At 42.7% G+C, this 26007-nt stretch overlaps 1 pseudogene; it reads left to right on the forward strand.

The window, feature by feature from the left end:
• LOC138504646 (proteasome subunit beta type-9-like) overlaps positions 1-26007 on the forward strand; it is a 63293-nt pseudogene that overhangs the window by 9578 nt on the left and 27708 nt on the right.

A 26007-nucleotide genomic window follows, 5' to 3' on the forward strand; every position in this document is an offset into this window, starting at 1 on the left:
TGCATGGCGAGATTTTTGTGGTGACATTATTACATGGAACCCTAAAACGTCGATGAACGTAGAAAGAGACCCTGATCCACACCAAGCAATCAATGGAAAACCTTAAGGAAACTATCCCACACCATACCAAACGACTAACCGAGACAAAGCCGCAACAGGACCAAAGACCGAATACATAGCAAGACGAAGACAGAAACACCAGGACGACTCATCAATAGGACCATGACAGTAAACTATAGCCATTTCCCAACAGACCTAATCACGGCAGATAGCAAGGGAATAGGAAACCCACGTACCATTAGCTCAAATCCAGATGGTGAGAAACAGAATAATCACCCACATTACACAATATTCATCAAGATACAGCGGGAAGCACAATGTACCATCACACACAAACTACAACTAGACAATAGCCCCAAAGAAGTCACCCCACGGAAACCAAAGAACTAACTGAAAGATAGTCGTGATAGGAGGAAACTAACGACTGAATACACAGGCTGACCAAGACAGATGCACTAGGACGCCTCATCAACAGCACTCCGACCCTGAACCATTCAAAGCCTCAACTGACCAGTGTCACATTAGATAACAAGAGAATAGATAGTACCAACCCAGTTCCACACCCGAAGAAAAGGTTTAGACACACCTACCACCCCATACAAGATTCACTATGATACAGCTGGATAAGTGCAGCACCACCACAGCGAGACGGCCCATAAGGAACCAGCAACATCCCCACCCACAGGGTTACAGCTCAAACGGAACCGGAAGTACCCGAATCTGGATACATACCCCACTAACCCAACCCTGAATTTTCTGCATACTCAACCCACACAAAAGTCACATAACCATCTCTCTCTCCCAGCAATCCGCACACACTTTACCACACCGCATCAACAACACATAAACAGCACCTACAGCACACAAGGTCTGGCCCGATCCGATACTTGCACCAAAGCCCAGCACCAAGTGTATACCGAGCTGTGCTGCCAACAGCAGACCACTTCTCCCACTCTCCTACTCCCCTCCTCCCGACTAAGCCTACCCACCCTCCTTCCTGTTTACAGATCTACCAGAGCGCTTGGCGACCAATTCCGTAGGTGACGGTGCGCTATATAAGTACCTTTAACATATCATAACAAATAAATACTTCTGTTGTGGTGACAGAAGTTATTAGGAAACCAAACTGGTATCCAGCGATATTGTTTCCAAGGAAAAGGTCACCAGGGGGCAACATTTAACCAAATTTGCACTCTGAAGGGAATCAAGCACTTTCTTCAAAATATTCTAGGACTGGAGTTTAAATTAGTAAATAACATAAGTCCTAGAATATGTTGGGGAAAGCTTTTTAGGGATCAAGGAAAAAAAACGCCTCACTGGCAACCTTTTCCTGCTGACATTTTCACATAGAACCACTAAACTGTGGGCTCGTGGGTGTCAAAATTTGATTTTCACTATGGGGGCATGATTTCCCCCACTGCCACCTTGAATATAAATAAGCAATGAACTAGCCTAAAGCATCCCCTGGCCGAACACATTTCATAGCACTTGATTTTTTATAAGGAACTGAAAAACGTCATAAGATAAACAGCCAGTTTTATATATATATATAACATCTCAGCAACAGTCACTCAACCTGCTGAGCTACCCTGGTAGTCTTCTACTGTACGGCGTGTCTATGGATCACTTCATGTGCTCAAAATGAATGCATTACCAACAGTGCAGTTCATGTACATAACTTCAAAGTCAACAACATTTCATCTCCAGCCACACTGACCCTGTGTATAGGTTCATTGAGGATGTACCTGTGGTGGCTCATCCATAATGTGTGAGGGGGTGCTGAACCACCGGCACCCTTGCCCATTATGGCGAAGCCAGCCAAGTGTAAACAATGAGCGCTCCTTTCACATCTGCTTTTTGCAGCTGAGTGAGCGCTCCTGGGCTGGCTTGAACTGTCAAAGGAAAACACGGTTTCCGTTTGACAGTTCTTTTCCCCAGCCGTGCATGTCCAATGGGCCAGACAAAGCCTGGGGTGTTTTACTTCCCCAGCTCTGCATGGCCCATTGGAGATGCTGGCTGGGGAATTGAATGTTTGTATGGGTGGGGGAGCGCTCCTACGCCATCCCGTACATACAAACAGAGCGGGCAGTGCCGCATCAGTGCTCTGGCTACTGTGCAAATGTGCAGGAAGCATTCTTTGCTTCCTGGTTCCTAGTCATGTTACGTGGGAGCTGGAGCACTTGGAGGAAACTTCAGGACCGGGGTAGAAGGTAAGGTCATTTATATATGTGTTTATGCTTGTGTTGTGTGTATTGCGTGAGTGTATGATAATGGGTGCGCATACCAATGAGCAAGTGCATGATGCGTGTGAATGTGTGTGTATGTTTGTGCTGGGCCAGGGAGCTGATGTTGGCACAAAGGGGTGACAGGGGTTATACAACGTTTTTAAAAAAATGCTGTTGTTGCACAGCGCCCCTCTCCACCGGCCAAAATCAGCTCCCTGTGTGAGGTGCTAGGGGACCTAGCAGGCAGCCATGCTATTTTTGTACTGGATATGATACCATGCCTGACTTCTGGCCCACCCAGTGCCTTGCATGTGCACATAATCACATTGTATGCATCTCAGGCACTGCGGGGCCCAGAGGCCAGGCACAGGCACAGCATTTTTCTACTAGTAAAAAATAACATGAAACACATTGATTGTGTGCGTGTGAGGTGCTGGGGGGCAGGCATGGCATTTATTTACTGGAAAGCTATGATAAAGCAAGCATTATGAGTATTTTTATATAGCTCAACTAAGATTTAATGCAGCCAGTCTATCCATTTCTTACTGAGGCATGGCATTTTGTATTGGGCATCTTTGATAAAGCAAGCATGATATGTGTTATTACGTGGCTAGACTGGCATTTTGATGTAGGCAATTTTAACATGTTTTCATACTGTGGCATTGCATTTTAATGGTAAAGCCAACTCGAGCATGTTATTACTTGGTGTACTGGCAAACAATTGCCAGAACACGCGTGGACATGTTTCTTATACGATCATCACTGGCATTTTTTTGCAAAGCAACATAACCAGCCCAGGGAACCTCCAAAAGTGCAAAACAAACACAAGTATGTTCTTATATGGGAATACTGGCATATATTTTGCAGCCGGTATGGAAATATATGGGCACAGCCAGCATGAACATATTTTTATACTTGCATATATTGTGAACAACGATATCATGAAAATGTGTTGGGGAAATGCTCCTGTGCACTGTTGACTTGCGTCTATTGGATTTTTACTGCAAAGTGTTTGGCCTTTGACCCAATTTTTCAAGCAAAGTGTGCTGTAAAATGCACTATTCTATGCCATTATTAAAAATAATTATCATGGGGAACCGCCCCCCCTTCTTGATTGGCTTGGGCATCCTCACTTTGCTCGGTCAATATGGCATATTTGGGGGGAATATTGACACCCCTCCAATTAAAAAAATCACTAGCCACCACTGGAATGTAAAGCCAGAAACGGAATACCATAAACAATTCTATAGGGCCAATGTGAGATTCCTGCAACCATTTCTAAAGAACCAAGGGCCAGTTGCCGCCTTTCCCATTTTACTCAGCGCCTGTAATTGATATTTAATCTGTTAACCAGACTGTGCTTGACTATCATTTGAAACTGAGGTATCAGGGACATCTCTTTTGTTAAACTGACTCTTTTTGACTGGCTATTATTTAAAGCTGAGCTGGAAGTGAGGTCTCTTCTACTAAATACCACCTCTAACTAGGGGTGTACTAAAATTCGGCTTCAAGTAGGCATTAGGCGAAATTCCAGCAGAAAATTAGTTATTCCACTTCAGCCTAATACTTAATTATCACTCAAAGCTGAATAGTTTCCCCTACACAATACATTTGACTGAGTGCCTGGAATCATACAGGCATGTCATGTTTATGCTTTAAATGGAGCATTATACAAATGCTGCTGTCACTTTTGTGGTTGAGTGCAGGCAGAGCAGAGGTGTGAAAGTGAAAACCAAGTCCCTGCCCTTCATGTGCTGGACAGACAGACTTTCATCTGGTGGTTTGCTGGGGAGGGGTGAGCTGAGGCAAAACTCTCAATATTTTGAATGCATCTCTGGTCTCCTCTGTATTTTGCAGTTGGAAACCATTGAGCTGGAACAATAGTTTATGGAATCGCTACTGGAAAATGGTATTATATTTAGGCAAATATTGATTTGCTGATAACTTGTGTGCGAAATCTGGAAATTGCACGTTCCAATCCATCAAATTACCATCCAAGTAATATCATTAAGTGGATTTGTATTGCTGTTGAAGAGATCCCAGTAAATTCCAAACTCTGAGTAAAATAGCTCACAAGGTAGTGTGCCTGTAGCAAAGAACTGTATTCAGCCTGCAGGCCATGGTTATAAAGCAAGTAAGATGTCTCAGTGGGAATTGTGCCTGCAGCAGAGATGTGCTTTTAATATCAAAACATAGGTTACCATTCCTGCCCTGCAACTTTCCCATGTTGCCAAAATGAGTCCCTTTGAATTGAGTAAAGGTGACAGATATTACTCAAAATAAAATTAAACAAAATACTAAAGAACATGGCTATATTTCTTTAACCAAAAGGCCACAGTTTTAGGCAGCAGAAATGTTCCTCCCAACATTAGAGAGTTAAAAAAATAGGGATATTTATGCAATAAAGACACAGAGATACAAGTTTACAATTTAGGAACATTGGACCAAATGGATGTACAAGTGGAAAAAAAGTATAATAAACATGCAGATGCCAATTAAAGATCTGAAAATCAGCACTGTCCCTATTGTATAGGGTCAGCCAAGAACCATGGAGATGTCAGCATTCCCAGTATATTTGTGTCTTTTACCATGCCCCAGATGCTGCACACATACCCCACCTATAACGAAAGGTTATATCTGTTAATGAAAAGACATTTTTCCACTGCGTCATGCCCATTCAGTACCACAGGTAGAAGGCATAGCTTTAGCATCCTAAAGGTTTGTATTCAGTAGCACGTCAGCAGTCAGCGGGGTGTTAACTGATGTAATCACCCCTTTTGTGTTTTAGTGCCTTGCTGGAGCCAGAAGGCTAAAGATGGGCAGGCCCAAGAGGAACATTGGAAAGTATAAGTAGACACATCCCAGTCTCCTCTCCCAGCGATTGCATGCATGCATACTATACATTTGGGCTAGTCTTAGTTACTTGGCCCTGCCCAACAATCAACATCTATATCATAAATAAATAAATCTATGAATGCACACAAATACATATTGTGCTGTCATTGAACAGTTTATTTTTTGATAATGTGTTCCTTTCATGGTTTATACAATCATCTTCCATCGACAACAAAGAAGAGACATTCAATAAAGAAGGGATATTTTTATCTTTTACTTTGATTTTCAAAGAAACTTGTTTAGCAATTCATACATAAAATACATATAATACAAAGTCATATATAATCACATCATAGTAAGGTCAAAGGCCAACAGAATTTCCCAATTTGATTCCATTAAAACTGTTTCGCATTTGATACAAGGAAAGCTTCCACCTGAATCCATAAATTAAAGATAGCTTGAGAAAGCACCATGGAGGTAACAATAAAAACAGTAGACTAAAATTGGTTGCCTGGAATTTGCTCGGGCGAGGACACAAAAGATTGACATCCTTATTGCAATGACCTTCTCCAAGGGCTGACATTGAGTAAGTGCATGTCTGAGAGATTTGATTTCAACGCCACATGCTCTACATGTACGCTCAGCTTGAGAAATGTGCATCCTAGGTCCCATTACCGGCAATAGATTAAATCTCAGCATTAGACCAAAATATTTTTGTCTTTTATCATTAAATAGGATCAAATAAGGGACAGGAGACAAATACGGGTAGGACTGCCTGGAGTAGCAAGGGAGAGATTTCTCCAAATACCAAGGTTTTGGGATCTATCCCAGGCATCAGCCTTTTTGTTTAGAGCCAGCTAGGTTAGCGTAAGGTTAACTGACAGATCAATTTTCTAGTCAATTTCTGCATGGAATTTACTACATGCCTGCACTAATTGCTTTAATAATGTGGTCCTGCGCAATAAGATGGTCACTTTGCTCCCCATACCAATCCAAGGTGAGACCCTCCTGTATCAGCTAAAATCTTACATAAAATATACTGCGATTTGCCTTAATAGAGGTGGCAAGAGAAACTAAGCCCAATTCTAAACAGATGGCTTCTATAGGCAATGGCTGATGTAAACCAAGGGTAACATGCCACATTTGACCCTGTAGAGTTTTCAGCCACTTCAGTTCATTATCTGCATATAGTTCCAGGCTGTAAATTACACTAGGAACAATACTGATATTATATGCTTGGCGCATACGTTCCACCGACAATCCCCAGGAGATGCATACAAATCTTTCTATCATGCCTGGTTTAGAGGCAGCCCTGGTACAAACATGCCTTTTTAGATTGTCGTCCGTCACACCCAAAGATAACAGAGCTCCCATCTATAGATAAGCCGAAACCACCTCAATGTCTTCATTAGCAATTTTCCATTTAAAGCTTCTATATTTCCGCTTGTTCCCCACTATCATTATCTTAGTCTTCGCATTACTCATTTCCAAACCATTTCATTATTAATATTTGTGGAGCACAGAAAGCAAGCGAAGAAGGCCAATAGGGGTTCTATCGATTAAGACAGTGTCATCAGCTTACATTAACCAGGCCACCTGATGAACTCCAATCTTGGGTTGGAAATTACTACAACGAATTTCATGAGGTAGATCAGCGAGGTATAAATTTAAAAGCATGGGCGCGAGCACGAATCCCTGCTTCGGTCCCTTAACTGAAGGGGAAAGATTTGTCACATGGCCAGTTTGAATAAGACTTAGTGCTACTAATGTGTCTTCATGAAATTGTTTAACCAGATGAAGTAGCTTGCGATCCAAGCCCCAGGATGCCAACTTGCTCCACAATCTGCTCCCATTAGCAGTATCAGAAGCCTTTGCAAGGTCAACAAAGGCAATATATAACAATGGTTTTTCATACAAAGTGCTACCATTTAGGGGTTGAAGAGTCCAGATATTACTACCTGTACTCATTCCCTTCCAGAATCCTGTTTGCTGGATGGATAAAATCTGTCTCCGGTCAGTCCAAACCCATAGCTCTTTCAATGAAAGTGTACAAAAAATCTTACCCGAGTAATCCAGCATTGCAAGGTGTCTATAATTTGCTGGATTCCCTCTGTCACCTTTATTAAAGACAGGAATTTACATAGATATTTTCCCAAGAAGCAGGGATTGTGCCCTCTTGAAAGATTTTTTTGAAAGTGACCAAATAACATTTCTGCCCACATATCTGGATCCCGACGGGAAACTATGTCTGAAAGATCATAGGTCCCAGGAGCTCTAGAGGGTTTCAGCCGCATAACTGCTGCTCGAACATCTTCAGCACTCCACGCCAGATCTCCACGCCAGATCCACTGAAGAAAGGGAGATCTCCATGGGGTTAAGGGAAACAGCAGACAATATTGCACCCTGTCCATATAAATCATCACTATCCAATTCCCAAACATCCTCTGCAATTGGATTAATTTCATGTGTGGAGTTCGAAGCCTGGAAATTCTCTATCAGCCACCATGAGCGCTTGTTATCATTAGATCCCAATAAATTCAAATATTATCTGCCAACTGGCAGTTGTAGCTGAGTTTTTATATCGAGTCGCCCAATTTATCTGTCTAGTGTGAATGTTAGTTATTGATTGTTTATAGCAAACAGCATCATTCATTCCAGCATTCTTAGCTTTACAAGCACATGAATATTACGAGGAAGCGCATGCAGTGATAGCTCCACCGTAGAGCTTGCCAGGATGGTCAGTTTTATCTGTAGAAAATTTGGCTGGGACAAATTTTAAAAGAAGAATAGGGGTCAGATGATTCCTAAATTATAAATTCCTCTTGCAACATATAACCACTTTCGGTACCTGTTCTTTCTCTGGGTAGATTGCTGTGTTGGCGGTGTGGCTACAGGGAATGGAAAGGGAAGCTTACAACTGTCACCCTTCAGAATCTGGCCATCATCAGTAATACTACCCATATCAGATGAAAAATCCTTTTGCCCCGAAAGAGATTTTCATGACATCACAACCTTTCCGGATCGGGACGCACAATAACTAATTGAAAGTGATGGTAGTTGCTCCTACTTACGGGGATCGATGAGCCTTGTAGGCTAGACCCATTAATGGCACATTTGACAGGGATTACTGCAGAGGTCAGACGTTCCTTCATATGTTTATAAAGCAATTTATGTTAAATGGCCAGAATCTGGATTCATGAGGTATTTAAGACAGGGTTTCCAGGAACGTGCTCTTGGCAATGCCCTTGGTGGCATCTGCCAATACCATACTTGATAATGATCCAATATTTATGGACACTCCTTGTCAGGTGTTTGATTGGCCAGAGAAAGAGGCCAAGGGGGCTCTTTGTGATTGCAGAGGAGTAAATGAATGTTCTTTCTTACATGAAAAGTTTCAAAGTACTACCCGCTAAGGCCCAACGGGTTCACAAAACCCACCAAACCTTAAAGGGATGGTTCGCTCTAAATGTTTTATTTCAAAAATAGATAGGCAATATTAAAAAAACGATTGGCATTTTTTTTCCAAGTCCCTATGTAAAATTTTGAGCAATTCAAGCTCAAAATGTGCAAGGGCAAGCACATGGGCGCATCCATTTTGTGAAATGGATGCCCGCCTGTGCTGGTTTTTGATTTTGCGGCACTAATGAAGGAAAAGCCAGCCAGCTGTAGTAAACAAAAGCTACCACTGGGTGGCTTTTCCTTCCTTCATTGGTGCCGGGACTCGGAGGACGCGGTCCGGAGACTAGAGGCAGAAAAGCTGCAGCTGCATCTCGGTAAGTGCTATTTATTTATTTTTTAAAATAAGCACTAGCTGCGTTTTTTTTCTAAGTTTTCCGGGCAGGAGGAGCCCGGAAAACTTAGAAATAAAATCGCAGCTTTAAAAACGTTGTATTTATGTTTGCGTTCGCTTTTGAAGCGACCGCAAACATAAATACAACGTTATTGTGTTTGAAAACGCTGCGGTTTTTCTTTCTAAGTTTCTCAGGCTTCTCCGAGCCTGAGAAACTTAGAAAGAAAAACCGCAGCGTTTTCAAACACAACCGCGTTGTGTTAGAGCCCCAAATGGGAAAGCAGATTTAGGCAGAAACACTGCAGCATTTAGCATTGCAGAAAACAACCGCGTAGTGTTTCTGCCTAAATCTGCTTTCCCATTTGGGGCTCTAGGGCTCCCCACAGGGAGCCCCAAATGGGAAAGCAGATTTAGGCAGAAACACTGCAGCATTTAGCATTTCCCATTTGGGGCTCTCGGGCCCCCCCCTGGGGGGCCCGAGAGCCCCAAATGGGAAATCAGCTGTAGGCAGAAACACTGCGGCATGTAAACACAACCGTGTTGTGTTTCTGCCTGCCTTGGTTTTCACTTTGGGTCACCGGTGCTCTCCTGGGGGAGCACCGGAGACCCAAAGTGATAGCCACGGCAGGCAGAAACACAACGCGGTTGTGTTTGAAAACGCTGCGGTTTTTCTTTCTGAGTTTCTCAGGCTCCTCCGCAGAAAGAAAAACCGCAGCGTTTTCAAACACAATAACATTGTATTTATGTTTGCGGTCGCTTCAAAAGCTACCGCAAACATAAATACAATGTTTTTAAAGCTGCGGTTTTATTTCTAAGTTTTCCGGGCTCCTCCAGCCCGGAAAACTTAGAAAAAAAACCGCAGCTAGTGTTTATTTTTATTAAAAAAATAGCACTTACCGAGATACAGCTGCAGCTTTTCTGCCTGTAGTCTCCGGTCCCCGTCCTCCGCATACAGCACCAATGAAGGAAAAGCCACCCAGTGGTAGCTTTTGTTTACTACAGCTGGCTGGCTTTTCCTTCATTAGTGCCGCAAAAGCCAAAGCGAGCACAGTGGTGGGCATCCATTTCACAAAATGTATGCCCCCATGTGCTTTCTTTGAGCTTGATTTGCTCAAAATTTTACATAGGGACTTGGGAAAAAAAAAATTGCCAATCGATTTTTTTTAATATTGCCTATCTATTTTTGAAAGAAACATTTTTGGGCGAACCATCCCTTTAATTCAGCAGAAACATAAGAAGATGTTGGTGAACCCTCAACTTTCCAAGGTCTGATTGCTTTGGTCTTGCAGAGCGACTACCGTTTGCAGGCATGGAAGAGCTAAAAGCAGAACATTAGAGTGGTCGGAGCACCTCTGGTCCCATTTGAGGAAGGAAATGGTTCAGACCCAGTTCAAGTCTTCTGGTTCTAAATAACTGATGAGGATTACCTCTTTTCAGGATTCTATAAGCAGCAGAACCGAGGAGCTGGAGACCACATGGATTACATGTGCATTGCTCTCAAAAGGCAAAAGTAATTAAGGATGGCCCAGCTCATCCAGTTAGCTTGCTGGGATCCAAGATTGTCAACCTCATGTGAGGAAGGAGGTCCAGTAGATCTTCCTCTATTGTCCAGTGAAACTAAGCATTTAAATTCTGTCACTTTTCAGCTGCTTCTTTTAAAGGTATTATATGTTTGGGGGCATGTTCATGAGGGCTTATCGTTGATGGATTTAGACATTGAGGCATGCATATGGATTAGGCCAGGGCAATAAAATGTGCAGTTTCTGGGGTCCTCAAAGACCCAGTGGGCATAGGTTATGGTGTAGATGGGACAGTGTTGTCTGCAGACCACGTTGATGCTGTCAAGTCAAGATTCTACAGCCAGCTTATCACTGACATGCTTACAGCAGCCACCCTCGAGTCGGGATTAGCATGGGGCGGTGGTGAGAGTTGGAGGGGAAGCTGAGAATAGGGAGGGGTCCTGAAACTAATTCTAAAATTAAGAGAGAAGCAGCAGGAGGGGGAATAACAGGAATAGGTTGGGAAGCAGGGCCATGCATAGAGGCCCAGAAAGTAGGCTATGTTCAAGAAAGAGCAAAAGTGGTGTGCACCACATGGTAAATTGGCCCCACACTTTGCTGCTGATGTGGAGACTTAGCCCTTCTATGAGTTCAGTGCTCATTTCTTCATTATAGGCTCATCATTTTGAGGACTGGCTACCAAAAGTTAAGTGCTGGGCTACAGATATGAAACAAGACAACTCAGAGGTTTCAACAAAAGGTGCTGTGCAGCAGCTCGTTATTGTTAACTCCTCAGCTGTGGTGAGAGTGAGTAGGAGATATCACAGACCTTTTCCCAAGTGGTGGATACGGGTAATGGGCTTAACATGCCATTGTGTGAAACCCTTGTGTGTAGGCACGTTATAAATGCCATATCATATCATATAATTGAAGTCACACACTCGGGCTCCACTACTTGGGAATCGAGCTACTGTATGGATTAGCAGTGAGATGAACCGAGAAGCCATTAAGGACCATTGTCCCTGGCCCTTGATCTGCACGACTTTGGAGTCACTTTGAAAGTCCACACTCTTTACTGAACTGGATTTGCAGTGGTATTCTGCAAAAAAGATCAATTTCAATGTCGTAATAGTCATCAGGTATGTGATCGTATTTTGACCCCCATGATTTTGTAGTAACGTTTGTCCCTGGGCTAAAAATAATCATTCAAGCAGACGCGTGGTCCCGGCGATATCCTGAATCAGATTATGGTAGTGCACCATTTCAGACTATCCAGGCTACTGAACTCGTTGGACTGGCTCGTGCATTGCCAGTAAGGATTATGAACACTTTTCTATTGTGATCCGGAAAATCTGTCTTTGGTTCCCTCACTGAGTGAATTGGCCAGTAGGGACCAGCTCAATTGTATTGCATGCCTGTCTGTGCCTAGTCAGAAAACGCAGGTTCTGGTGTTGGTGTATGTCCAGATGGCATCCCTTCCTGGGCAGAAAGATGTGAAAGTGCTGTGTTTTCAATGGCATGGAGTACCAGAAGATGTCCACAAGTACGCTCTTGCGTATGCAGTGTGTGCCCAAAGCAAATCTTTGGCTCAAGGATCAGCGGTTTTCTTGTGCAACTTAGAAATGGCTCCCGAACTGTATAATCTGTCCTTTCGAAGAGACCCATTTCAGAGGGGCCTTCGGTTACTATGGTTACTGTTGACACCTTCTCTAAAGGGGTCATTTCACTCCTTTGAAAGATTTGATGGCTACTTCCAAGCCAGTATGTGTACTTTCTTTATGGCGATGTCGGTTTATAGCTTATTTGATGCATACTGTGGATTTCTGCACACAACAATCTTATGTTAATGTTTTGCAAAGTGCCTTTATGGCACTGCGGCAGGTCCCATCCTGCTGCATCCTGTTGGTCATCGTAGTGAAACTAATGGTTAGATTGGGTACTGGAAAAGTACTCCGGGTGCCATCCAGGCACATTAAAGTGAAGAGAGTATCTTCCCACAGCAGTTTTTCATGTTCTCATTCTGCTACTCGGTTAGTTCCCTTATTTACTTGTATGGCATTCATCCATTGCTCTTTCTAATTGTAGGTTCTCCCCAGCAGAAAGTTCTCAATTCTGCAATTTTTTTTTTATATACTGGAGTTGTGTGCAGATTTCGAGTCACAGAGCAGAATCAAAGAAGCCATTAATCTGTTTTCTGAAGTTCTGGAAAGCTATGCCCCAACCTATGCTGTTGGATTCCTGGTTTGGTCATCCTCACAGTGTTGAGATGCTAGTTTTATGCTGGTCAAGTTGTCTGCTTTGTATTAATGAGCCTTGGTGGTGCACATGTGATACATATTGTTGCTTTTCATCTCTGATTACCACAAATCTGGAAAAGCCAACCTGCATTTCGGATCTCTTTGGTTAATCCTGTCGGGTGGAACCTATTTATTTATTCATTTTATTTATTTATTTATGTATTTATTTATTTATATATACGTGCCGTAGCCCGCAGGCATCAGGGCACACACAAATACAAAGGACAGCAGATAAGTACAAGACAGTCACAGAGGGGAGCAGGTCAGATTAGTATAGGAAGAGGAACGTTTTCAGTGCTTTCTTAGACGTACTCATGTTTGAGTCTGATCGTAGGGATATAGGGAGACTATTCCAGATTCTGGAGGAACAGTTTACAAATGATCTGCCCAGCCCTTTTGATTTCTTGAAAGATGGGCGAGCAGCAAGTCTGGTGTTCGTTCATTTTAACAACCTTAACTTATTATGTTGCTTGGCATTTGCACCTCCTTAATAAGGTTCAGAGGCACAGTTAGTGTTACTAGTTTATAATTAAGTAACTCTATAAATCCCAGACCCGCTCATCTGTACATTTCTCTAACGGCTCTCACCTCCAGGTTCTAGAAACTTTTCACTCACTTGGAACCTTGGTGCTAGCCAGCGTGCCATATCACCACCTATGTCCTTCCTAACATATATATTTTTTTAATTCTTTATTTACATTATAATAAACAGTACATGAACAGTTTACAACACGTAAATTGGCATATAGTATAACCAATCAAGAAAAGGAAAGAGAGAGAGAGAAAAAAAAACATATCATATTAATGTAACAGAACTAGTACATACTCAAGAAAGTATCCCAGACCTTCGCATGTAAATTCAACTTCCCCATTTTTCTGTAAATCACTTTCTCAATATTCGCCAAGCAGTTCATTTCCGCAATCCAATCCTCAGAGATTGGTGAGATTTGGGATTTCCAACTCCTCAAAATCAATTTTTTGCATATCGAAGCACTCCTGAACAAAAATGCCTTTTCTGACAATGAAAGGTCTTCAAGTAAAACACTACATCCCAAAACCATTGTCTTAAAATCCAAATCGATAATTTGATTCAAAACCCGGAGGCATATATCGCACACTTCATGCCAAAAGCCTCAGACCCACACACAATCCCACAGTAAGTGTTCCATACTGCCCTTCTCACTTTCGCAACACCAGCAAATATCAGATTCTGATATGCCTCTCTTTTTAAGCCTTTCCGGGCTCCAATAAACCCTATTGAGAATTTTAATTTGCCTCGAGCGATCACTCAAACTTATCGAGCTAAGCTTAACATTTGTACACATCTCAAGCCACATATCAGAAGTGATTTCATACCCCAGTCTTCTACTCCATTCATTCAACAGATCAGCATTCTCTTTATAGTTGGCAACAATTTGACTATAGGCCCTGCTTGCAAGTGATTGATTACCTATAGTGAACAATCCCGAGCTCACCCCCCGTTACAGTGAACTTCACCAATACATCTTTTCAATTTCCTGTAGTCTGAGATAGCGAAATTATCAACATTAAAATGTGCGCACAACTCATCAAATTCAATCCATTTATCATTCTTATAAACATCGCTAATCCATTGAATTCCTGCAACAAACCACTCCAGCCAAAACAACATCTTGCCATTGCCCGTAATAGCTTTATTCAGCCAGATAGAGGCATAAGGCGACTTCAAAGCCATGGAACCACACATAGCATAGACATTCTTCCATACGTCTCTAAGAAACTCAGTCAAGGGACATCCTTTACTGTGTCTGTTAACAGTCGTAAAAACAGCTCTTGGGGCAAGAGGGCCTGTCATGCTTGCCTCCGCCACTGCCCATTCTCCAGGAGAATCCCCCAGAAAGGAAAGGAAAAATTGGCATGAGAAGCCAGATGATAGGCCTTAGAATTTGGGACTCCAAGCCCCCCCTTCTCAACAGGAAGCTGGAGTTTCCACAGCTTAAGTCTTGGAGGCTTCCCATCCCAAATGAAGGATTGCAGAGTGTTATCAATCAATTTCCAATAATAATGGCCAATCTTCAAGGGAAGCATACTCAGAATATAATTGATTTTTGGCGCAGCATTCATCTTTAGAGCGTTCACCTTTCCCCACAGAGATAGATGCAGAACCAACCACCTTTGGAGGCGCAATTTCAGTTCCTTGCAGGTCTCTCTCTCAAATTCTCTCCAACCATATCACTTACAACCGGAGTTAACCAAACTCCCAAATACTTCATTTTTTTCTCGCACCCAAATACTTCATTTTTTTCTCGCACCATTGAAATCCATAACCCGTCACCAAAGACTTATCACGACATGCAGTAATTGGCATCACCTCCGACTTACACCAGTTAATTTTGTACCCGGCCACCTCATGAAACCAATTGAGTGTGCTCATCAGTGAATGTAATGATAGTTCCAAATGCCCTAATAAAAGATTGTCTGCGTAAAAACATGTTTTTTTGTTCAACCCATTTAAAGGAAAGACCTCTTAAATTCAATTCACACCTTAAAGCAATAGCAAGAGGTTCAATGGCCAGGACAAACAGCAGTGGCAACAATGGACAGTCTTGTCTAGTACCCCTCTGCAAGTCAAAAGACTCTGACAACAAACCATTTGTTTTAACATCCGCCGTGGGATGAGCATACAAAAGGGCTATCCACATGATATAGTCTTCACCCATATTCATAGCGCATAAGACTGTAAACAGATATTGCCAGTTAACTCGAGCAAATGCTTTTTCAGCATCTAGGGAGAATACAGCTACATCATCATCCAAATTCTGCTCATGTGACAGGGTCAGTAATAGATTCCTGATATTGCTAGAAGTTTTACGACCTTTAACAAAACCTGATTGATCAGTGTGTATAAGTTTCTGCATCAATTGTTCATTGCGCAAGGCAAGCACTTTAGCCAAAATCTTATTGTCAGTATTTATCAGACTTATCGGCCAGTAGCTAGAGGGTAAGTTACTGTCTTTACCTTTCTTCAGAAAGACTGAAATAGTAGCATGGTTTGTAGATGCCGGGAGCAAGCCAACTTCCTTAGATTCAAAAAACATATCCCTCAAAAGACCTAACATCATCTCAGGAAGAATCTTATAAAACTCAACCGGTAATCCATCTGGGCCTGGAGTCTCCCCAGAGTTCAACTTACTAATGGCAACTCTGATTTCATCAATAGACACCTGCCTGTTCAAATCTGCCTTCTCATCATTAGTGAGTTTTGGAACATTCAACTTGCTCAAGAAATGATCACCTTGACCTGTAATATCAGACTCATTCATATACAGAGCAGCATAGAAGTTCTTAAAGACTGCATTAATGTCACGCAGATTAAAAGTGGTCACACCATTTCCATCCTCAATTGAAGTAATAGCTCCCTCCGAGCCATCTATTGCACTTTTCTCCCCGTTCAAAGTAAGCACATTTGATCTTATACAAGTGTCTACTAGCTTTCACACATAAATGTCATCCAGTTCTTTCTTCAATTCATTTCTCTTACCAATATCATTCGGATCACGTACCAGCTCACTCGTTAACTCAATAATACGAGTATCAATTTCAGAATTCATTCTATCCATTTTCTTCTTTTTCCTACTGGATAATACATTCAACAATCCATTTTTTGCTGATTTGATAACTTCTTCTAACTATTGACATATTGGGGAATTAATAATCATTGTCATATTAAATTTAAATTTTAAACAGTGTAACAAAACCAAATAAATGTTTTAACATGTGTAAACTTACAAATTGCAAAGATGTCAAATCTGCTTTAATTGCATTCCTTACTTCTCTCATTAATCCATGATTGTAATCTCTCAATCTCGAAGGAATAATCCTAAATCATTCACTTCGTCAGTTAATGTTCATGCACTTTCCACCACTACATCCATCATAACTCAAATTGGCGCAATTCCCACTCACACCACCACTACTTTGTCATCTGACTCTCCATGCCTCTTATTTCTCGACTCTCCTCCATTTCTTGCCATACCTTCACCTGCGTTACATCTGCCAGAAAGAAGTACAATGATTGGGTCAGACAACATCAAAGGAAGGGAGGAGGGTGACACCTGACAGAGCAGAGGCAATTACAAACACACCCCATCCATTGACAGTGAAAGATTTACAGCATTCCTGAAACACCTGCTGACAACATCTGTTGCAGAATAAGACGCACCAGTATATACATATATGGGGTGTAAACATATTTGTTAAAAGGTCCTGCATGTCACAAGACCCATACGCGATATGTACAGTTAAGAAGCATTATGAATTTATGTGTGAAAGAGTATGTCTGATGGAGTGAACTGAATATAGGAAGAGTGAGTATAGAATAGAGCACAATATGATTTTCAATGTTTTGATTTGTCTAAATACCACAAAATATTTACAATGTATGAAAATAAATGTATATTTTTGTGAACTGGGTTAAACTACTTTCTACCATCCTTTAGCTCTTGGTCCATATCTCTTTGTTTATACATATTGTTGTCCTGGGGGACCAAGAGCACACCGAGTACCCTTTATTGTTTGTGACTGTTAGCACAGTCTGTGCCTGTAAGGGAATTTTAACACGTGGTAATTTGGACTACCCAAGTAATGGAGAATGTAAATATCTACTCATTCTCAGACGAACACTATAGAAAGCTATTGAATGCCCCAGCATTATTTGCGGGCACTCGAGGCAATGAACCCATACAAGGGGTGAATGATTAACTTGAAAAAATCAACCAGAAAAAGAAGAAATTGACTAGGACTGATATGCATGGGAAATTCATGCTCGAATATTTGAAAGCAGGAATCATCCCGGAGGGACTTCATGTTAAGAATATCCCCTCTATCTTTATTGACAACCCACGGTTTAAAAAGAACTTTAGCGGGCTTGGCAACAAATGCTCACGTGATTGGATAATCCTTATCATTGATACGGCAGAAGAAGAGCCAAAATCCCAGGACGAGGAACTGGCAACCTTGGAAAAACAGTTTCTGGACAACAAAGCTGTGTCAGATGCAAAAAAAACAACTAGAGAGTATAGAAGAGGCGATTAAGAAGGTTAAACAACTGAATCTAGACCGGAAAGTTGTAAAACGACAGAAGGATTTGAACAACTATAAGAAGAGAGAGCGTATCTGTATTCGAAAGACGGTTTCTATATCGAGACAACCATCGGATTTAATAACCGATGACAAAACAGAAACCTAACATTCTCCAAGGACCTTGGGTTCATCAAGTGACTCGGACCAGTCGGCCGGATCAGAAGTGGGCCCAAGTATGGGTAGAGGCCAACAACAGATTTTTTTCAAAGGGAGACAACATAGAAGCATTCGGAAGAGACAACCACAGGTTGCACAAAGGATGCAGACAAGGCAATGCTACTCAGACCAACAATAGACGACAAAATACCTACCATTAATCTGTCTGAATATAGACTTAATCAATCTGAGATGGATCTTTTGTCCAAAGGATTTTCCTATGTTCCAGTAGCCAAAGCTGACCCCTTGACATGTGAGATGGAGTTGCAAATATTTTGACGCAATGCCCGTTTGAAAAATTTCTTAGAAGTAGATCTGCCCAGTCGTCGCCCAGAACAGGCAGGGAGCGACCCAGCCCAGAGGAAATGAGGAACATCACGGGTCTAAAATTAAAATCAAATTTCACTCCACCACCTCACACGTGTCCTCCTGAAACGTTTGGCCTTTGAAAACATTGTGATCAAATAGACTCTGGAAGCTATTGGGAAACATAATTTCCAGAAAGATAATTTGAGCTCAGAGGAAAGGATCAGTCTGAAAGATCTATGTAACAAATAGGACATCAGCATTAAGCCTGCTGATAAAGGCGGAGGCATTGTGGCGATGGATACCAAAAATGATGCTACTGAGTGCAAGTGGTTCACTACAAAGTGAACAAGCATACAAGAAACAAGACCAGGACCTGACTAGACGTCTGCAGGAGGAGGATGCAAGCCTTAGAGATAATGCTAAGAACGAGGGATGGATCAGTGTAGAAGAAGGACCATTTTATGTAAAACCTACCAAAAGACAGCTGCCTTCTACATTTTACCAAACATACATAAGAACAGGACCCAATTGTTTTGGCCATTGATTCCCCATTGGAACCTCTATCAGTTTATATGGAATTCTTCTTGAAGTAATTTGTGGCAAAGATGCCCATATATGTGAAAGATTCCACAGACATGATGAAGCTCATATAGGATATAATTATTGAGCCTCAGGACATCTTAGTCACTATGGACAGAGAGGCCCTATATACGTTTATTCCACAACTCGAGAGTCTCGAGGTACTAGCTAAGAATCTAGACAGAAGAGAAACTCCATACACTCCACCCACGAGCTTCATTCTTGAGTGCGCAAGACTTGCCATGACAGATAATTTTTTTCTCTTCAAACATCAGTGGTATAAACACCAAAAAAGGTGTCAGCATGGGGCTACATTTTCCCCTGATGTAGCCAACCTATACATTGCCAACTTTGAAGAGCTATTCATCTCGGGGAACATCATTGCACTTGGAAACCGCAATGAGTTTGAGAAGCATATTACCTTATGGAAGCGATACATCAATTATGTTTTTTTAATCTGGAGAGGAACAGTGGCGTCACTGTTGGAATTTCACAAATGTGTGAATAAGTGTGACTTTAAAATAAAATGTACGCTAGAGTGGAGTTTGGATACAGTATATTTCCTTGATCTGAAAATCATCAAATCCATGGATGAACTACATAGCACGCTATACATGAAACCCACAAACCGTAATAGTGTTTTACACTTCACAAGTTTTCATCCTGCTAGCTTTAAAGTAAATCTTTCTTGTGGACAATTTTTGCAGATTCGGAGGAAATGCCCCTAACAACGAGACTTTGAACTACATGCAGACCAACTAAAATCTAGGCTCATGGACAGGGGTTACCCGAAAAAAAATGGTCAAGGACAATTATAAGAGGGCCTCCAACATGCATCGAGATGTGCGTCTGGCTTGTCGTGAAAAACCAGTCAATGAGAGAATAATCTGTGTTGCAACATTTAATCCGATAAGTAACACCATCAAGAAAATAGTCAACAAAAACTGGCATTTGGTGAAACAGGGGACAATTTCTCAAAAACCTATGTTTGCATTCAAAAGAAATAGCAATCTACATCAAAAACCTGTACACACATATAGGGACACCAGCAGGGAGAAGACGGTTCTGAACCAATGGAGTTTGCCTCCAGTCACGGGACATTATAAATGTTGGAACTGCGTTGCCTGACAATTTACCGAACAAGACATCGATTCAGCCCTGGACAAATTGGATGGGAATTGAGGCAGCATACCAACTGCCTGACTAAAAATGCCATTTATATTATCCAATGCCCCATGGCAAGCTTTACATGGGGAAAACCATGCGACAGGTCCGACAAAGAATATCCGAGTACAGATCCTGCATTAGGAATAGGGTGGCTGAGAAACCCTTTGTCGACCACTATGTGAAATCTGGACACACAGATAAAGACATAGGGCCTCATTACGAGGTAGGAGGTAGCCATGGTGCTACTCGCACCATGGCTACCCCCTTACCGCATTCTGGGTCAGGGTTCTCGGAATAGGGACTTACCGGGTCATTCCAACCTTGGAGGACCCGGTAAGCCCCCATTCTGAGAACCATTCCCCATTCCCATTCCAGCTCCCATAGGGCTCAATGGGAATGGGGAAGGAGCTAATAACGGGCCAGCTAATAGCGGGCCCGTTATTAGCTCCCTGGTCCCTTAGCGGCTCCCGCTAAAGGACCTCGGAATATGGAGGTAAGGGGTTACCGGCACCGGCATCCTTACCGGTGCCGGTAACCCCTTATCTCCAACCTCGTAATGAGGCCCATAAGGTGGTTGTACTTCAATCCCTGAAACCACAATCACGCGGGGGAAATTTGTCTGCACAACTCACAGAATAGAACAGAAATGGATCTACTCTATAGATACCGTGAAACATGGTTTAAATATTTCTGTAGAGTGGAATAATTTGATAGGCGCATGTTGATTATAGCTTCCCCCAGTATTCATAAATCCAGACTGGCCAATGTATGGGCGGCCTCCCCTGCATGTATGAGAGAGATAACATAGTCTACCTGTGGCAATGCATGGATATTTCTTAACTACATATCCCATAAAAAACCACAGCCCATTCAGGATTTACCAGTAAGGAGACTAGCCATGGTGATTTCTCTATAAAGTGATGGAACACAGCAATATCATTCGAGTCCTCTAGAAGGAGCCTGGCCACTCAATACGATTTTTACCTGAGTTGGACGGTAATAATGGATATATATTTATGTTTTTCTCACTTGACAACCAATGATGGCAGGTTGGTCTCATACATGGCATCTCTATCAAAGAGGGGTGTTTTTCATACATATGAAAGCGGGGCTCACGCGCACATGGATAGATTCTGGCCTGCAGCATGTAGGGATTGGAGTCTTGTTTCTACTACCATGGGTGAGTGAGTCATTAATGGTCAGACATGGGCATGAGGCAAGATGCCAAAGATAGTCAGCCGAAAACACAGTCAGAGGGGTAAGATCCCTACAATGCTGGGATCTGTTAGTAGTACCTGAGTCACTTTATGCACCTGTTAGACCAGAGGTCTTCAAACTGTGGGGCGGTGAAATGTTAAAAAAAAAATCTTTTTGTTTTTAGTTTGGAGGAAAGGGGCAGGGGTGGCTCACATGGTCTGACTGGACCATGAAATTGTCCCAGGCTTAAATAAAAAAAGCGGGCCGCAGTTGCAAATGGATATTCATTCCTTTAGTCACAGACTGTTTGAATAGTACCCAAGGTGTTGTTTTTTGTTAAAATGTAAACAAATTGTGATCCTGTTTAGTTCTATCTAACTTGTACAAGTCAGGTTTTTTTGAGACAGACCAATAAGAAACAAGCTGAAATTAGTGAGGCATTGGAATCAAAGTGTTATTTGGTTACACACTGTCGATCCTTCAAGAATTACTGTATTGAGACTCACTTATGGTGTTTCTACTTGTGTTGTTTTAGTATATTGTATGTGTTTTATGTACTATGATCATTTTTATGACTGTTTTATGAAATATGCTGATTTATGATTAATAAAATTTGTGATAATTATTAATATGTTCCACTTGATGTGGGAAGAGTGAAAGGTGTCACCTAATAGAAAAAGGACTTCTTTTTGTATATAGAAGATATATGTTTACATACTAAGAAGTCTGTCTATTCCTACCTGTGCTTTAAAACTGTTTTGAGAATAGAGCCCTCTTATTTATATAACAGTACAAATTATTCATCACTATCTCCAGATTGTATAATATATTGTAATATGGAACCTCCTTTTGTGAATAATAAACCTCCACCTACAAACCTCAATAGGAGTACTGGGACAAGGAGGAGTATCCCAGCAATGAGGATTACAACTACCAAAAAGCACAACTTGCGGTCTAGTCATTGGAAGAGATCGAGTGGTAGCGAGACATTTAAAAGCACCACAGCTGGTACTAGTAAAGAGAGAGAGGTTCCAGACAGAGAGACCCTGTTAAGAGATTTATAACCTCTGATGCTGATTAGAGAACAAAACACAGGAAAACTGAACTGTTGCCTAACCACAAAACGCTGCAGTCGACATCGTCGGGGGAAGGCGGACAAGCCGTAGGTTAACTGCACTGGTTTTACAAACAGTGGGATGCTGAGAAACGGAGTAAGAGACCGGGAGTGCGGCGGTCGGCGACAGCACAGAGGACGATCCGGCACAATGGAGCAAGTAAACAGCCCAGTGAGCCAAATGCCCATAGAAGGCCTGAGGAGGCTGTGGCAAATTGGGAGGGAGCAATCCATGCTTCCTAACAGGCGAGGAAGCTGGGACACAGAGCGAGGACTGGGCATCTGCTGGAGGTGCCTGCCGGGTCAGAAAGAGCTGCGAGAGCCGGAAAAGCACCTGATTCGGCGTCTGGAACACAGAGAGAGTGCAGGAAAAGAACCGCTGAGCCAAGGAAATGGGTGGGGACACCGAAACACTGTCGGGCAAAGTGTTGGAGGGCCTGGACAGTGGGACTAGGGTACGGGACCCACAGAATGAACTTGGGAAAGACTGAGAAGGGGAACCAAAGGGAGCTTGTATGTTAAAACCTGGCAGGAAAGTGTACCAGGTGTCTTGCAAATCTGGGTCTCGGACCCAAATTGAATAAATAAACTGCAAGTGAGACATCCAGATAAGAGAGTATATCAGGCGCACCATGAGTTTGAATTGAAAGTCCTAGCAGGAGAGTATACCAGGCAAAGCCAAGTATGTGAAGTGTACTGCATCAAAGAGCTTGGAAGGAGAGTGTGAAGTGGTGAAAAAGAACTGTAACAGAGAACCTGACAGGGGAGTATACCAGGTGTTTGCCAGTCTGGGACCCACACTCAAGTTGTGTTGCTTTGGAAGAAGAATCCCAAAGAAGATTCATGCCCTTAGGATTTTGTGATATTTATTTGTGGTATTTTTAAAAGTGGATCCCAGGGAAGAGCCATGCCCTTAGGATTTTGAATTACATTGATTGTGGCAAAGACTTGGGGAAGGGAGTCATTTCCCCTGGAGTGATTTGCAACACCAAGAGGACGTGATTATCCTCTTGGGCTACAAAGAACTTGGCTTGGCTATTCTTTTGAACTTTTGTTTTGGTGGAGAGAAAACTGGGGAAGGGACTCATTCTCTGGAACTGTGAACATTATCCATTTGAAACCTTTGTTGGATTTAAACCTTTTCGTTGAACTTGAACACTTGTGCACTTTTCAAGCCAAAGACAATAGCCATAACACCTTAGAGTTACTTTTAGAATGTGAGGGCTAGGATAGACTTTCGGACTGTTACGCTCACCTGTTCTCCATGGGGGCATTGCACGAAGCTGAGCGATGAACGTCTGCGTGTGTCTTTCTCTGTCTCACTACTTCTCTCGAGCGTGGGCGTTTCCCTGGAATGTTGAATGGAGATGTTAACCTGCTGCGTAGGATAGGCAAGACTCCCACCTCCCTTAACCTCCTACTGCTTCCCTCTGTGCTTATATAGCACCTTAGGTGTTTTAATGGTGGACTCTCCGTCCAGCGTCTGAATGCAGGGGCGCTTTAATGTTCATAGGCGTTTTCAATGGATCTAATTGCATCACTGATCCTGCGGCCTGTAGAGGAATCCAGCCGAGCTGTGACTCCGTAGGTAAGTCTTTGTACCAACTGGTTCATGGTAACAGTTTTGCTTAGTGTGTTCTTTTGTTGCCGAAGTTTTCACTATTGTGTTTATTCCTTTGCAGGTGTGTTTTTGGAGGTGCCAGGTGAAGGAATGGGCTCCTCACTGCAACTCTGCGCAGTATTTCTGCAGGTGAGTTTTAGCGCGAGAGCGTGGCATCGAGATGCATTTGAAAATGGGTTTTTCTTTGCGCGACTAACCTGATGTTTTCTTTTCCCTTTCTCTGCAGGTGCGGTGTGGCTCCGGAGCAGGGATCGCGTGAAACGCTTTGATGGAATGCTGGGAAGACTGTCGCCTCCGTGTGAGTATTTGCTCTCCCTTCTTGTGTCTTTTTCTGCAGGTGTGGTGGTTTCCAGGAACGACAGAAGAGAAGGCCGTTTGGATGGAGTTGGAGGACTGCTTCTCTTAGGTAAGGATCCAACCACTGTTCTTCTGCTTGTTTTCTCTTTCCTTTTCTCCAACAGGTGCTGATTGTCTATGGTTCCTAAAACGTGGCTGAAGTCCGGGTAAGCAGGAGCTGAGCAGGCACGGTGAGCGTTACGATGCAGGAGTGCAGAATAACGCGAAGCGTGTTCTGTTCTTTGGGTGTGGTTTATATAGCGTTGATCAAATAGTCCCAGGTAAAGTAGTCCCAAGCCCTGCCACACCCTGGAAACTAGACTGCATGGCTCAGTTCCTCCGGACTGGGCAATGTGTGCCTCCATGTTCACTGAATCCTCATTCACATGATCGAATAATATGAGCCTGGCGCTAAAGGCGCCCGGACTGGCTCCAGGAAGGCTTCTGAAAACGTTTTGGGGCCTTTAAGGTCCCCATGGGAGCCTGCAACTGGGGAAGGCTGGTCTGACCCTGAGGCCTGGAGGCATGCATCATGACATTACTTCGGACATCTTGACACAGAACAGACCCTCAGTTTTGGTTGAGGTAGGGAAATACCTCCTAGATTAGGGACAGTGTGGCATTTTCCAATCCCTTTATCAAATCAATAAGTCTATAGCCAGCACCATGTGTCCTCTGTGTCCGAGCCTCATTCCTGGTTCCTCACATATGGTGTCATACTGGGATCAAACTCAGTTGACACAAACTGGGGAACCCACAGGCGTACTAGTGTGATCTCGAGCCCTATATGTACTACATCTTCAGAAACAGGATGCGGTTGGAATGCCCCAGACCAGGATTACCTGGGAAGGAATACTGATACTGGTGTTAAACCCCCCAAAAAGCTCTCCTGCTCTTCACATAAGGAAACGATCTGGTGGAAGTGGGAGTCAGGACGTGGGCAATTCCAGGAAAGGCTTCTGAATTCTTCAGACGTGCTCCCCTCCCCTCGCAGGGACGTGATTTCACCAAAATGCCATGGGTAGCAGAAGTGACATCACACAACTCTTGACCCCTGATGACATCACAGAAAGTGATGTCATTTGACCCCACCCGATGCGACATCATGGGAAGTGATGGAACATGACCTTTCGCCCCTTGGCAAAACATGAAGTGGCATCACATAGCATTGTTCCTAAGTACACTATGAAAAATATTGTTACGATATCACTGTAATGTGATATACATTCCACACAAGAATGGATCACCATACGTGTGATTAATATCAGTGTGTATAGGCCCATATTACCAAATTACTCAGAATGCAAGCAGACATCCAAGGCCAAATGATAATGGTGTGTTATTATTTAGCACTTACTCTTAAGCAATTTAAATATAACAAATATGCATACAATAACACCCAACCTGTGTTGGTACTCGTTTATCAACCTCAGAAGGATGAAAATCTGTGTTGGCCTTGCCGGGACTTGAACCTGCAACCTGCAGATCACACACACATTGTGGCAGCGGGCACTCAACCCACTGAGCTACCTTACCTGCTAGAGCTAATTTACTGGGTATTGTAAAATTATCAATTATATGTCTGAATGTTCTCAAAGTCAGAAAGCAAATTACACTCTGTACTGGAAACCATTAAACTGGTAACTGATGAGATTTAACAGCATGCCATTTCATCTACAGGTCTGGTGCAAAGTTGGCCAC

The sequence above is a fragment of the Ambystoma mexicanum genome, chromosome 11 (assembly GCF_040938575.1).
Source record: "Ambystoma mexicanum isolate Mex_15411 chromosome 11, UKY_AmexF1_1, whole genome shotgun sequence".
Lineage (NCBI taxonomy): Eukaryota > Metazoa > Chordata > Amphibia > Caudata > Ambystomatidae > Ambystoma > Ambystoma mexicanum.